This window comes from Anomaloglossus baeobatrachus, chromosome 2 (assembly GCF_048569485.1).
Source record: "Anomaloglossus baeobatrachus isolate aAnoBae1 chromosome 2, aAnoBae1.hap1, whole genome shotgun sequence".
NCBI classification, from domain to species: domain Eukaryota; kingdom Metazoa; phylum Chordata; class Amphibia; order Anura; family Aromobatidae; genus Anomaloglossus; species Anomaloglossus baeobatrachus.
In genome coordinates, this window is record NC_134354.1 from 760,683,279 (window position 1) to 760,699,706 (window position 16,428).

Sequence of the window (16,428 nt, forward strand, 5' to 3'; positions counted from 1 at the left end):
TTTACATGCACTGACTGAACTGAGCGTTTACATGCACTGACTGAACTGAGCGTTTATATGCACTGACTGAACTGAGCGTTTACATGCACTGACTGAACTGAGCGTTTACATGCACTGACTGAACTGAGCGTTTACATGCACTGACTGAACTGAGCGTTTACATGCACTGACTGAACTGAGCGTTTACGTGCACTGACTGAACTGAGCGTTTACGTGCACTGACTGAACTGAGCGTTTACATGCACTGACTGAACTGAGCGTTTACATGCACTGACTGAACTGAGCGTTTACATGCACTGACTGAACTGAGCGTTTACATGCATTGACTTAACTGAGCGTTTACATGCACTGACTGAACTGAGCGTTTACATGCACTGACTGAACTGAGCGTTTATATGCACTGACTGAACTGAGCGTTTACATGCACTGACTGAACTGAGCGTTTACATGCACTGACTGAACTGAGCGTTTACATGCACTGACTGAACTGAGCGTTTACATGCACTGACTGAACTGAGCATTTACATGCATTCACTAAACTAAGCGTTTACATGCACTGACTGAACTGAGCATTTACATGCACTGACTGAACTGAGCGTTTACATGCACTGACTGAACTGAGCGTTTACATGCATTCACTGAACTGAGCATTTACATGCACTGACTGAACTGAGCGTTTACATGCATTCACTGAACTGAGCGTTTACATGCACTGACTGAACTGAGCATTTACATGCACTGACTGAACTGAGCGTTTACATGCACTGACTGAACTGAGCGTTTACATGCATTCACTAAACTGAGCGTTTACATGCACTGACTGAACTGAGCATTTACATGCACTGACTGAACTGAGCGTTTACATGCACTGACTGAACTGAGTGTTTACATGCATTCACTGAACTGAGCGTTTACAATTTGGGATGTATTCCATCTGTCTGGATTTTGGCGGTTGGTGACTGTTCACATTAAGTCATCAGGCTTTGTCCACAGGCTATTTACTTCATGCAGCATTTGCTTGGACCTGTCCCGCCCACAGCCATGACTCAGTCATGGGTACGGGATTGAAATAGACCAGGTGAGTGCTGCTAAGAGCAGTTCTACTATTCATATGTGAGGCCGTATGGCACATTTTATAAAAATATTTTAGTGTAGGACTGCTTCAAATGAGATTTGCCGTGACGTGGCGAAGCAGCTCAAGAAATTGCAATTTTTTGCCAAAAATCACAAAATTTTTTATAATAAGTACAGTTTGGAATGTTTAGTGCTGTAGTGCACATTTGGTGCTGGCTTTTTGTTTTTTCTTCATTGAATTGGTCGGTGGTTGACCTCCACCTTGCTATGCACCCCAATTTGGGATGTATTCCATCTGTCTAGATTTTGGCGGTTGGTGACTGTTCACATTAAGTCATCAGGCTTTGTCCACAGGCTATTTACTTCATGCAGCATTTGCTTGGACCTGTCCCGCCCACAGCCATGACTCAGTCATGGCTACGGGATTGAAATAGACCAGGTGAGTGCTGCTAAGAGCAGTTCTACTATTCATATGTGAGGCCGTATGGCACATTTTATAAAAATATTTTAGTGTAGGACTGCTTCAAATGAGATTTGCCGTGACGTGGCGAAGCAGCTCAAGAAATTGCAATTTTTTGCCAAAAATCACAAAATTTTTTATAATAAGTACAGTTTGGAATGTTTAGTGCTGTAGTGCACATTTGGTGCTGGCTTTTTGTTTTTTCTTCATTGAATTGGTCGGTGGTTGACCTCCACCTTGCTATGCACCCCAATTTGGGATGTATTCCATCTGTCTGGATTTTGGCGGTTGGTGACTGTTCACATTAAGTCATCAGGCTTTGTCCACAGGCTATTTACTTCATGCAGCATTTGCTTGGACCTGTCCCGCCCACAGCCATGACTCAGTCATGGGTACGGGATTGAAATAGACCAGGTGAGTGCTGCTAAGAGCAGTTCTACTATTCATATGTGAGGCCGTATGGCACATTTTATAAAAATATTTTAGTGTAGGACTGCTTCAAATGAGATTTGCCGTGACGTGGCGAAGCAGCTCAAGAAATTGCAATTTTTTGCCAAAAATCACAAAATTTTTTATAATAAGTACAGTTTGGAATGTTTAGTGCTGTAGTGCACATTTGGTGCTGGCTTTTTGTTTTTTCTTCATTGAATTGGTCGGTGGTTGACCTCCACCTTGCTATGCACCCCAATTTGGGATGTATTCCATCTGTCTGGATTTTGGCGGTTGGTGACTGTTCACATTAAGTCATCAGGCTTTGTCCACAGGCTATTTACTTCATGCAGCATTTGCTTGGACCTGTCCCGCCCACAGCCATGACTCAGTCATGGGTACGGGATTGAAATAGACCAGGTGAGTGCTGCTAAGAGCAGTTCTACTATTCATATGTGAGGCCGTATGGCACATTTTATAAAAATATTTTAGTGTAGGACTGCTTCAAATGAGATTTGCCGTGACGTGGCGAAGCAGCTCAAGAAATTGCAATTTTTTGCCAAAAATCACAAAATTTTTTATAATAAGTACAGTTTGGAATGTTTAGTGCTGTAGTGCACATTTGGTGCTGGCTTTTTGTTTTTTCTTCATTGAATTGGTCGGTGGTTGACCTCCACCTTGCTATGCACCCCAATTTGGGATGTATTCCATCTGTCTGGATTTTGGCGGTTGGTGACTGTTCACATTAAGTCATCAGGCTTTGTCCACAGGCTATTTACTTCATGCAGCATTTGCTTGGACCTGTCCCGCCCACAGCCATGACTCAGTCATGGGTACGGGATTGAAATAGACCAGGTGAGTGCTGCTAAGAGCAGTTCTACTATTCATATGTGAGGCCGTATGGCACATTTTATAAAAATATTTTAGTGTAGGACTGCTTCAAATGAGATTTGCCGTGACGTGGCGAAGCAGCTCAAGAAATTGCAATTTTTTGCCAAAAATCACAAAATTTTTTATAATAAGTACAGTTTGGAATGTTTAGTGCTGTAGTGCACATTTGGTGCTGGCTTTTTGTTTTTTCTTCATTGAATTGGTCGGTGGTTGACCTCCACCTTGCTATGCACCCCAATTTGGGATGTATTCCATCTGTCTGGATTTTGGCGGTTGGTGACTGTTCACATTAAGTCATCAGGCTTTGTCCACAGGCTATTTACTTCATGCAGCATTTGCTTGGACCTGTCCCGCCCACAGCCATGACTCAGTCATGGGTACGGGATTGAAATAGACCAGGTGAGTGCTGCTAAGAGCAGTTCTACTATTCATATGTGAGGCCGTATGGCACATTTTATAAAAATATTTTAGTGTAGGACTGCTTCAAATGAGATTTGCCGTGACGTGGCGAAGCAGCTCAAGAAATTGCAATTTTTTGCCAAAAATCACAAAATTTTTTATAATAAGTACAGTTTGGAATGTTTAGTGCTGTAGTGCACATTTGGTGCTGGCTTTTTGTTTTTTCTTCATTGAATTGGTCGGTGGTTGACCTCCACCTTGCTATGCACCCCAATTTGGGATGTATTCCATCTGTCTGGATTTTGGCGGTTGGTGACTGTTCACATTAAGTCATCAGGCTTTGTCCACAGGCTATTTACTTCATGCAGCATTTGCTTGGACCTGTCCCGCCCACAGCCATGACTCAGTCATGGGTACGGGATTGAAATAGACCAGGTGAGTGCTGCTAAGAGCAGTTCTACTATTCATATGTGAGGCCGTATGGCACATTTTATAAAAATATTTTAGTGTAGGACTGCTTCAAATGAGATTTGCCGTGACGTGGCGAAGCAGCTCAAGAAATTGCAATTTTTTGCCAAAAATCACAAAATTTTTTATAATAAGTACAGTTTGGAATGTTTAGTGCTGTAGTGCACATTTGGTGCTGGCTTTTTGTTTTTTCTTCATTGAATTGGTCGGTGGTTGACCTCCACCTTGCTATGCACCCCAATTTGGGATGTATTCCATCTGTCTGGATTTTGGCGGTTGGTGACTGTTCACATTAAGTCATCAGGCTTTGTCCACAGGCTATTTACTTCATGCAGCATTTGCTTGGACCTGTCCCGCCCACAGCCATGACTCAGTCATGGGTACGGGATTGAAATAGACCAGGTGAGTGCTGCTAAGAGCAGTTCTACTATTCATATGTGAGGCCGTATGGCACATTTTATAAAAATATTTTAGTGTAGGACTGCTTCAAATGAGATTTGCCGTGACGTGGCGAAGCAGCTCAAGAAATTGCAATTTTTTGCCAAAAATCACAAAATTTTTTATAATAAGTACAGTTTGGAATGTTTAGTGCTGTAGTGCACATTTGGTGCTGGCTTTTTGTTTTTTCTTCATTGAATTGGTCGGTGGTTGACCTCCACCTTGCTATGCACCCCAATTTGGGATGTATTCCATCTGTCTGGATTTTGGCGGTTGGTGACTGTTCACATTAAGTCATCAGGCTTTGTCCACAGGCTATTTACTTCATGCAGCATTTGCTTGGACCTGTCCCGCCCACAGCCATGACTCAGTCATGGGTACGGGATTGAAATAGACCAGGTGAGTGCTGCTAAGAGCAGTTCTACTATTCATATGTGAGGCCGTATGGCACATTTTATAAAAATATTTTAGTGTAGGACTGCTTCAAATGAGATTTGCCGTGACGTGGCGAAGCAGCTCAAGAAATTGCAATTTTTTGCCAAAAATCACAAAATTTTTTATAATAAGTACAGTTTGGAATGTTTAGTGCTGTAGTGCACATTTGGTGCTGGCTTTTTGTTTTTTCTTCATTGAATTGGTCGGTGGTTGACCTCCACCTTGCTATGCACCCCAATTTGGGATGTATTCCATCTGTCTGGATTTTGGCGGTTGGTGACTGTTCACATTAAGTCATCAGGCTTTGTCCACAGGCTATTTACTTCATGCAGCATTTGCTTGGACCTGTCCCGCCCACAGCCATGACTCAGTCATGGGTACGGGATTGAAATAGACCAGGTGAGTGCTGCTAAGAGCAGTTCTACTATTCATATGTGAGGCCGTATGGCACATTTTATAAAAATATTTTAGTGTAGGACTGCTTCAAATGAGATTTGCCGTGACGTGGCGAAGCAGCTCAAGAAATTGCAATTTTTTGCCAAAAATCACAAAATTTTTTATAATAAGTACAGTTTGGAATGTTTAGTGCTGTAGTGCACATTTGGTGCTGGCTTTTTGTTTTTTCTTCATTGAATTGGTCGGTGGTTGACCTCCACCTTGCTATGCACCCCAATTTGGGATGTATTCCATCTGTCTGGATTTTGGCGGTTGGTGACTGTTCACATTAAGTCATCAGGCTTTGTCCACAGGCTATTTACTTCATGCAGCATTTGCTTGGACCTGTCCCGCCCACAGCCATGACTCAGTCATGGGTACGGGATTGAAATAGACCAGGTGAGTGCTGCTAAGAGCAGTTCTACTATTCATATGTGAGGCCGTATGGCACATTTTATAAAAATATTTTAGTGTAGGACTGCTTCAAATGAGATTTGCCGTGACGTGGCGAAGCAGCTCAAGAAATTGCAATTTTTTGCCAAAAATCACAAAATTTTTTATAATAAGTACAGTTTGGAATGTTTAGTGCTGTAGTGCACATTTGGTGCTGGCTTTTTGTTTTTTCTTCATTGAATTGGTCGGTGGTTGACCTCCACCTTGCTATGCACCCCAATTTGGGATGTATTCCATCTGTCTGGATTTTGGCGGTTGGTGACTGTTCACATTAAGTCATCAGGCTTTGTCCACAGGCTATTTACTTCATGCAGCATTTGCTTGGACCTGTCCCGCCCACAGCCATGACTCAGTCATGGGTACGGGATTGAAATAGACCAGGTGAGTGCTGCTAAGAGCAGTTCTACTATTCATATGTGAGGCCGTATGGCACATTTTATAAAAATATTTTAGTGTAGGACTGCTTCAAATGAGATTTGCCGTGACGTGGCGAAGCAGCTCAAGAAATTGCAATTTTTTGCCAAAAATCACAAAATTTTTTATAATAAGTACAGTTTGGAATGTTTAGTGCTGTAGTGCACATTTGGTGCTGGCTTTTTGTTTTTTCTTCATTGAATTGGTCGGTGGTTGACCTCCACCTTGCTATGCACCCCAATTTGGGATGTATTCCATCTGTCTGGATTTTGGCGGTTGGTGACTGTTCACATTAAGTCATCAGGCTTTGTCCACAGGCTATTTACTTCATGCAGCATTTGCTTGGACCTGTCCCGCCCACAGCCATGACTCAGTCATGGGTACGGGATTGAAATAGACCAGGTGAGTGCTGCTAAGAGCAGTTCTACTATTCATATGTGAGGCCGTATGGCACATTTTATAAAAATATTTTAGTGTAGGACTGCTTCAAATGAGATTTGCCGTGACGTGGCGAAGCAGCTCAAGAAATTGCAATTTTTTGCCAAAAATCACAAAAAAAAAAAAATTTTTTATAATAAGTACAGTTTGGAATGTTTAGTGCTGTAGTGCACATTTGGTGCTGGCTTTTTGTTTTTTCTTCACTGACTGAACTGAGCATTTACAGGCATTCACTGAACTGAGCGTTTACATGCACTGACTGAACTGAGCGTTTACATGCATTCACTGAACTGAGCGTTTACATGCACTGACTGAACTGAGCGTTTACATGCATTCACTGAACTGAGCGTTTACATGCACTGACTGAACTGAGCATTTACATGCACTGACTGAACTGAGCATTTACATGCACTGACTGAACTGAGCATTTACAGGCATTCACTGAACTGAGCGTTTACATGCACTGACTGAACTGAGCGTTTACATGCACTTACTGAACTGAGCGTTTACATGTATATTGATGATCTATCAATATAGGATTCCTGGACAACCCCTTCAAGGTGACCATCCAGCCGGGACTGAAAGGTGAATATACACTGAACAAAAATATAAATGCAACGTTTTTCTTATTTCTTCCATTTTTCATGAGCTGAACTCAAAATCTAAGCCTTTTTTTATACACAAAAGGACTTTTTCTCTCAAATATTATTCACAAGTATGTGCAAATCTGTGTTAGTGAGAACTTCTCCTTTGCCGAGATAATCCATCTACCTCACAGGTGTGGCATATCAAGATAGTGATTAGACATCATGGTTATTGCACAGGTGTGCCTTAGGCTGGCCACAATAAAAGGCCACTCTAACATGTAGCAGTTTTATCACATAGCACAATGGCACAGATGTCGCACGTTTTGATGGAGTGCGCAGTTGGCTGCTGACCTCAGGAATGGCCACCAGAGCTGTTCCCCGTGAATTGAAGGTTCATTTCTCTACCATAAGATGACTCCAAAGGCGTTTCAGAGAATTTGGCAGCACATCGACCTGGCCTCACAACCGCAGACCACGTGTAACCACGCCAGCATCATCACCTCCAAGATCGTCTGCGACCGGCCACCCGGACCAAAGAATTTCTGCACAGTCAGAAACCGTCTCAGGGAAGGTCCTCTGCTGCTCGTCGTCCTCATCAGGGGTCTCCACCTGACCGCAGATCATCGTCATAGCCGATTTTAGTGGACAAATACAAATACATTCGATGGCGTCCGGCACTTTGCAGAGATGTTCTCTTCACGGATGAATCCCGGTTTTCACTGTACAGGACAGATGGCAACTGGCAAATGGTGGTTACACAAGATACTGACTCATTTTCTGACCCCCCCCCCATGGACCTTCTCAATATCATAAAACTGCACATTTTGGAGTGGCCTTTTATTGTGGTCAGCCTAAGGCACACCTGTGCAATAATCATACTGTCTAATCAGCATCTTGATGTGCCGCACCTGTGAGGTGGATGGCTTATCTCAGCAACAGAGAAGTGCTCACTAAGGCTAGTTTCACACTTGCGTTGAACGGCATCCGTTGCATTGCGTTGTGTGACGGATGTAACGGATGCGTTGCATATAGTGGCACAACGGATGCTACGGATCGTACAAAATGACGCAATCCGTTATAGGTTTTTTTCCTTGACTTTACACATCTGGGCATGCGCAGTTGTGTAAAGACAGCTGCGTTGACGGAATCCATCAAATGACGGATTCTAACGGAATCCGCCACCATTGGCGTCCATTATAAAAACAACGGGCGCCGACGGAATCCTGCAGGTTGCGTTTTTTTGACACTCCCCAAAGCGCAGAAAAATACTACATGCAGCGTTCCATCCGCCCGGCGGTCACTGACGGTCAGCGAGAAAACAACTGATGCGCCTCGGGGCGGATGCAACGCAAGACCATCCGTTGCTATCCGTAGCTAATAGGTCTATGAGGAATAAAACGGTTTCCTGTAACGGTTACCGTAATTCTTCAAGGCGGCGGATAGCAACGGAAGCCGTCCAACGCAAGTGTGAAAGTAGCCTAACACAGATTTAGACAAATTTGTAAACAATATTTGAGAGAAAAAGGTCTTTTGTCCACAGAAAAAGTCTTAGATCTTAGAGTTCAGCTCTTGAAAAATGGGAGAAAAAACAAGTTTTGCTTTTATATTTTTGTTCAGTATATATTCCATACCTGGCGCCATTGTTTTCTCTTGCTGCCGCCTCTGCTCAGATTGGCTGTCCGCATTGGCAAGGGCTTCATAGTGATAGGTCTAGACCAGAGGTCTATAACTCAGCTGGGGGAAAAATAAATTGAGAGGGGCCGCATTCTTTGAAGGACATTTTTAATGTTTCCATGGTTTTTTCTATACAGCTTTGGATCATTATTTTGAACATTTTTTGCTTGATTGTAACAAACCTGCACTTTTTTATTTAGTTACGATTATATATAAAACATTTTAATGGCAAAAAAAGTCTTGCTTTATTTTGAATATTTTTTTTACATTTTATCACCTTGTAATATTGTTTTACAATTAGCAGCATCATACAGTCATCTTAGCCAACATCTTGTAGTAATGTCCCCCATCCTTGTTGCCTATAGTAATGTCCCTCCATTCTGTAGTAATGTCCCCCATACTTGTCCCCTGTAGTAATGTCCCCCATACTTGTCCCCTGTAGTAATGTCCCCCATACTTGTCCCCTGTAGTAATGTCCCCCATACTTGTCCCCTGTATAATGTGCACATCCTTGTGCCCTGTAGTAATGTGCCCCATCCCTGTGCCCTGTAGTAATGTGCCCCATCCTTGTTGCCTATAGTAATGTCCCTCCATTCTGTAGTAATGTCCCCCATACTTGTCCCCTGTACTAATGTCCCCCATACTTGTCCCCTGTAGTAATGTCCCCATACTTGTCCCCTGTAGTAATGTCCCCCATACTTGTCCCCTGTAGTAATGTGCACATCCTTGTGCCCTGTAGTAATGTGCCCCATCCCTGTGCCCTGTAGTAATGTGCCCCATCCTTGTCCCCTGTAGTAATTTTCCCTTATCCTTGTTCCCTATAGTAATGTCCCCATTTCTCCCCTGTAGTAATGTGCCCCATCCTTGTGCCATGTAGTAACTTGCCCCATCCTTGTGCCATGTAGTAATGTGCCCCATCCTTGTGCCCTGTAGTAATGTGCTCCATTCTTGTGCCCTGTAATAATGTGCCCAGTAGTAACGTGCCCCATCTTAGTGCCCTATAGTAATGTGCCCCATCCTTGTGCCCTGTAGTAACATGCCCCATCTTTGTCCCCCATAGTAATGTGCCCCATCCTTGTGCCCTGTAGTAATGTGCCCCATCCTTGTGCCCTGTAGTAATGTGCTCCATTCTTGTGCCCTGTAATAATGTGCCCAGTAGTAACGTGCCAAATCCTAGTGCCCTATAGTAATGTGCCCCATCCTTGTGCCCTGTAGTAACATGCCCCATCCTTGTGCCCTGTAGTAATGTCTCCCATCCTTATTTCCTGTAGTATTGTGTCTGTGATGCCCTGGGCAAGCCAGGGGTCACAGGTCACAACACCACACGCACCCCACATTCCCTGCAGGTACACACTAGGTCAAAACTAAAATCCTTGTTGCCTTCCTCCAGGAGCTGGTGTCCACACCAGGGGGTGGGCCAGGCGGTTGGCTCCACCCACCGAGGAGTTCACAGCTCTGGAGGCGGGAAAACCAGGCAGATAAGCTAGGGAAGTGAAGGAGTAAACAGTTAGCTCAGGGAAGAGCTTGAGTGAGGAGTAGAGATTAGTTTGAGAGTTGAAAGTGAAAGGAAGTGAAGTGAAGTGGTAGAGGAGCCAAAGTAAGAGCAACAGAGAAAGTGACAGCAAGAAGCCTGAAGTTGGTCCGGGTGTGTGCCCTGGACTGAGACAGCAAGGTTGGCAGACGGCGGTGACCGTCTGCAGGCGAGGCTGATTGGAGGTTGCCGAAAGGACCGTGGACGGGTGGTGACCCGGCGGTACCGGAGCGGTATACGAAGATTAGTCAGCACCAGGGCAGGGGCCTTTCGGATCCCGGCAAGGCTAGGAGTCGCCATAATTTGCCAAATCCGTCAGTGAAGGGGACGACTGTCTCCTAACAACCAAGTCCCGTTTGAAGGCAACAGTCCAGCCGTAGAGGGGAGACACCGCCATCGCCAAGGCACCAGTTTCCCAGGGCCAGCGCCTGCGGGCAAGAGTGGAGCTCCTCCGGTTCATATCCAAGCTGGGGAGCGGGTTACCAGTGGGAACCCATCGCTACCAAACAACAACACATAGGTGCAGGGAAGAGACCGTCACCGTCAACTGCAGGGGACATCAGCAACGTAACCGTCTGAGGGACCCGTCCAAACAGCCGTTTGTTTACCGAGAACTGTGTCGTGTTTACTGGCTGAGTGAGTACCTTCGTGCCGTGCGGCACAGCGCAGACCCTGCGCCCCTGCACCTCCACAGGCCCCATAGCCCGCCTGTCCACCATCCCCAACTCCATTACTGGGCCCCGGGATCACCAACCCCTACCCACGGAGGGGCAACACAACAACTGGCTGCTCCATACCATCACTCCCGGGATCCCCAGCCAGAGCAGCGGTGGTGTACACTCAATCACCACAACCGTGGGTGGCGTCACGGACAATCAACCATCCCCACACCCAAACCCCCTTTCACTCACGGGCGAGGAGCGCCGCTTGAGTCCCCGGGTTCCGGCCCATCGCTCGAGCCACCGAGCAGCAGCGGGCCGCGGTAGCCGCGGCAGCCGCACCCGAGCAGTGGGGAGAGCGCGGTGTCCCCTCCTCCGCCCGCGACATGTCCATCCTTGTGCCCTGTAGTATTGTGCTCATCCTTGTAGTATTGTGCCCATCCTTGTGCCTTGTAGTATTGTGCTCATCCTCATGCCCATCCTTGTAGTATTGTGCCCATCCTCATGCCTATCCTTGTAGTATTGTGCCCATCCTCATGCCTATCCTTGTGGTATTGTGCCAATTCTCATGCCCATCTTTGCAGTATTGTGCCCATCCTCATGCCCATCCTTGTAGTATTGTGCCCATCCTCATGCCCATCCTTGTAGTATTGTGCCCATCCTCATGCCCATCCTTGTAGTTTGTGCCCATCCTTGTAGTATTGTGCCCATCCTCATGCTCATCCTTGTATCATTCTGCCCATCCTTGAAGTATTGTGCCCATCCTCATGCCTATCCTTGTAGTATTGTGCCCATCCTCATGCCTATCCTTGTGGTATTGTGCCAATTCTCATGCCCATCTTTGCAGTATTGTGCCCATCCTCATGCCCATCCTTGTAGTATTGTGCCCATCCTTGTAGTATTGTGCCCATCCTCATGCTCATCCTTGTAGCATTCTGCCCATCCTTGAAGTATTGTGCCCATCCTCATGCCCATCCTTGTAGTATTGTGCCCATCCTTGTCCCCTATTATGCCGCTCTTCGCAAACGCAAAGAAAAAAAAATCTTCTCACCTTTCCTCCGTTCCCACAAGGCTGCGTGCTGATCAGAGTTTGCAGCGTTTTGGATGTAGCGTATTCTCGCTGCATCCAGAGCGCTGCGTTGTAGAGTACAACCAGACACTGACCTGTGGTGTGGCGTTCAGAGGCTGCAGAAAATCGATTGTTTGCTTCAGAGTTGCATGTATCTTCCATAGGGAGAATACAGCGAGGAGACTGCAGCGGCCCGAACCCTGATCGTGGGTACGAGCAGCTACGGTCTCCTGCGGAGGAGACTCGCGGCCCTGCAGTCAGGACCCGCTGTGTCCAGGATGCAGTCGGTACTGATCGTGGGCACGTACCTGCTTGTCTGCGGGCCACAACAAGCATCCTCAGGGCCGCATGCAGCCCGGGTGCTGCGTGTTTGAAACATCTGGTCTAGACCATGCCCCCGCTGCTTTTTGCCATCACAAATCACATCACACTGTGATCTGCTCTTCTTCTCAGTAATGTCACCGCTCTGCAGACTCTCTGGGTTGCACTGCGATCTGCTCCTCTTCTCAGTGATGTCCCCGCTCTGTAGACTCTCCGAGTTACAATGTGTTTTGCTCCTTTTCTGAGTGATGTCACCGCTCTGCTGACTCTCTGGGTCACACTGTGTTCTGCTCCTCTTCTCAGTGATGTCACTGCTTTTCAGACTATTCGGGTCACACTGTGATCTGCTCCTCTTCTTAGTGATATCCCCACTCTGCAGACTGTCCAAGTAACAATGTGCTTTGCTCCTCTTCTAAGTGATGTCGCCGCTCTGCTGATTCTCTGGGCCACACTGCGCTCTGCTCCTCTTCTTAGTGATGTCACTGCTTTTCAGACTATTCAGGTCAAACTGTGATCTGTTCCTCTTTTTAGCGATGTCCCCACTCTGCTTACTCTCTGGATCACACTGCGCTCTGCTTCTTTTCTCAGTGATGTCACCGCTCTGTTGACTCTCTGGATCACACTGCTCTCTGCTCCTCTTCTCATTGATGCCACCGCTCTGCTGACTCTCTGGGCCTCACTGCGCTCTGCTCCTCTTCTCAGTGATGTCACTACTTTTCAGACTATTCAGGTCACACTGCGCTCTGCTTCTCTTCTCAGTGATGTCACCACTCTGCTGACTCTCTGGGTCACACTGCGCTCTGCTCCTCTTCTCAGTGATGTCACTGCTTTTCAGACTATTCAGGTCACACTGTGCTCTGTTCCTCTTCTCAGTGATGTCACCACTCTGCTGACTCTCCAGGTCACATTGTGTTCCGCGTAACCCAGAAGTGACATTTATAATATAAGTTTATGGAGGCTCCACAGGCTTAAATTCTAAAAGTAGCTTCTGGCTCATGCTTAGAGCATGGAGCGAGTCAGATAGTTGGATGCGGTGACATCACTGAGAAGAGGAGCAGAGAAAGCAGCAATAGGTTAGTATATTAATGCATTCTCTACATGCACATATACACACATTTCATGAAAAAAAAATAATAATATATATTGATGGAAATGCTTCTTTGAAAGCCATTGATAAAAGTTTCTCAATTTGCAGCCGCCTGTGCACAATTGCTAGTGGAAAAAATACTGTTGCAGTGCAATCACATTGATATTTTAATGAAATAGCAAAATTTAGATTTTATTCACATTCTATCATTTCCCTATTAATCTGCAATTATAGGTGAGACTTCAAAATCCTAAGGGGAAAAAACCAACAAAGACACAAACAGAAAAACAACAACAAAGCAATAACGGCATGATTAATATTTAAATCTGAATTAAATCATATGGAATTTACTTTTCAGCAGCAATGACGGACGTGGACTTAATTTCTGGATGAATTTTAGAGCAGATTTAGGGTACTCCCCCCCCCCCCCCAAAAAAAACCCAAAACATTAGAAAGTGTTGTAGGGTCCATAGAGCGGAATAGTGAGCTTGATAAATTCATGGTAATTCCGGCAGCACATCCTCGCACCTGGTGTGTATCTACCAGGGTGGAGATAGCGGGACTTTTCACCACACCCCGCACATCCTCCTCATTCTCCGCTGCGGCTACACACCCAGATAAGGCCGGGATGGGCAAAGTGTTTGTTTTACAGGAAAGGTAGAAGTACAATGTACAGGAGGAAGTTACAATCGATTAATACAGGCTCGCCTCTACGGCTGACACTATTTTACAGTAGGAATTCATCGAAAAAGTTCAGTCAACTTGCTAATTGGTTGCTTTAAAGGTAAAGTGGAAAAATGCTATTAACCTGCAGATTAACCCTATATCTGCAGATTCAAAATGCTAGTATCCTGCAGATTAACCTCATATCTGCAGATTCAGAATGCTAGCAACCTGCAGATTAACCCTATGGCTATGTGCGCACTTAGCGTCAAGGTAGTTGCAGTTCAAAGCGCATCCTCTGGCAGAAATTGTCTTTGTCAAATTTGGTTTTGACCACAAAAACGCTATAAATACGCATGTGTTTTTACCGTGTTTTAGCCACGTTTTACATGCTTTTTCATTGTTTAAAGTCAGATGCGTTTTGAATACAAATACACTTCTAAATAAAGTTTAAACATTCAAACACTTTGAAAAAAAAACGGAAAAAAATGATAACAAATATCAAGATTAAAATCATACACAAAATAAATAATTTTATTACAATTATAACTATATTTTAATATTTATGCATAAAATAATGTAAAATTATGAATTTCCATTAATTTAATTGTCGGACTGCGTGTGTGTGTGTGAAAAGGGACACATCATGCCCTTACTATAAAGTCAAAAACTCATGCATTTATTTTGTCAAAAAAGCATGTCAAACGCTGGGATTTTGATTTAGGATGCGTTTTGAAAGTTCTCATTGACTCTAATGTTAGCAAAACGCAGCCAAAATGACAAAAACAATTGACATGCTGCTTCTTTAAATGCTGAGTTTTTGCCAAATTTTCTGCAACTGAAATGCAGTGTTTTTAACAACATTATATGCAAAAGAAAGCCCGATATCCCATAGACTTTGCTTGAAAATCAAAACGCAAGCATTTTGGCATTAAAACGCTGCAGCTCAAAAAGCTGCGGAAATGCAGGTAAAAACGCAACGTGCGCACATAGCCTATATCTGCAGATTCAGAATGCTACTAACCTTTTGGCTATGTGCCCACGGGAGCTCGCACCTGGGGATATATCCACAGGTACGGACACAGGTTTCCCGCAGCTGCTCGCCAGAATCCGCAGCTATTTTTAGCTGCGGTATTACAGCAAAATAGCTGCGGAAAAACCTATGGACATTCCTGCAGATTACCTGCGGAGGTCCCGGCCTCTATCTCCATAGTGGAGAGACGGGATTTCTGCAGGTAATTCCGCAGAAAGAATTGACATGCAATTACGTGCAGCTCCGGGACATCCGCAGCATATTCTGCAGCCGTACATATCCGCAGCATGGACACAGCACACCCCATGTCCCATAGGATAACATGGGGAGTGTCTGTACATGCTGAAACCTGCGGATTTATCTGGAAAATACAGAAAATCAGTGGATTTTCCGCAGATAAAGCCGCAGGTTTAATCTCACATGGGCACATAGCCTTAGGGTACCTTCACACTTAGCGATGCAGCAGCGATCCGACCAGCGATCTGACCTGGTCAGGATCGCTGCTGCATGGCTACATGGTCGCTGGTGAGCTGTCAAACAGGCAGATCTCACCAGCGACCACTGAACAGCCCCCAGCCAGCAGCGACGTGCAAGCGACGCTGCGCTTGTACGGAGCCGCCGACTGGAAGCTGCGGAGACTGGTAACTAAGGTAAACATCGGGTATGGTTACCCGATGTTTACATTAGTTACCAGCGCTGTGTGCAGGGAGCAGGGAGCCGCGCACACTGAGCGCTGGCTCCTTGCTCTCCTAGCTGCTGTACACATCGGGTTAATTAACCCGATGTGTAATGCAGCTACATGTGCAGAGAGCAGGGAGCCGCGCACACTGCTTAGCGCTGACTCCTTGCTCTCCTAGCTGCTATACACATCGGGTTAATTAACCCGATGTGTACAGCAGCTACATGTGCAGAGAGCCGGAGCCGGCAGCACAGGCAGCGTGAGAGCTGCGGAGGCTGGTAACTAAGGTAAATATCGGGTAACCACCTTGGTTACCCGATGTTTATCTTGGTTACAAGCTTACCTCAGCTGTCAGACGCCGGCTCCTGCTCTCTGCTCGCTTCATTTGTCGCTCTCTCGCTGTCACACACAGCGATCTGTGTGTCACAGCAGGAGAGCGGCTTTGAAGAAAACGAACCAGGGCTGTGTGTAACGAGCAGCGATCTCGCAGCAGGGGCCAGATCGCTGCTCAGTGTCACACACAGCGAGATCGCTAATGAGGTCACTGCTGCGTCACAAAAAGCGTGACTCAGCAGCGATCTCGGCAGCGAGCTCGCTGTGTGTGAAGCACCCCTTAGATTAACCCCTTATCTGCAGATTCAGAATGTTATTAACCTTTAGATTAACCCCTTATCTGCAGATTCAGAATGCTAGTAACCTGCAGATTAACCCCATATCTGCAGATTTTGAATGACACCATTTTACCATATAATGCACTGAAAAAAAAAAATACAAGTGGGGTGAAATAAAAA

The 16,428-nt window shown here is 45.4% G+C and overlaps 1 protein-coding gene across 1 annotated transcript in view; it reads left to right on the plus strand.

Moving 5' to 3' along the window:
- The window catches only part of VSTM5 (V-set and transmembrane domain containing 5), a 67,895-nt gene that overhangs the window by 18,453 nt on the left and 33,014 nt on the right, over positions 1–16,428 (plus strand). The window lies entirely within an intron of this gene.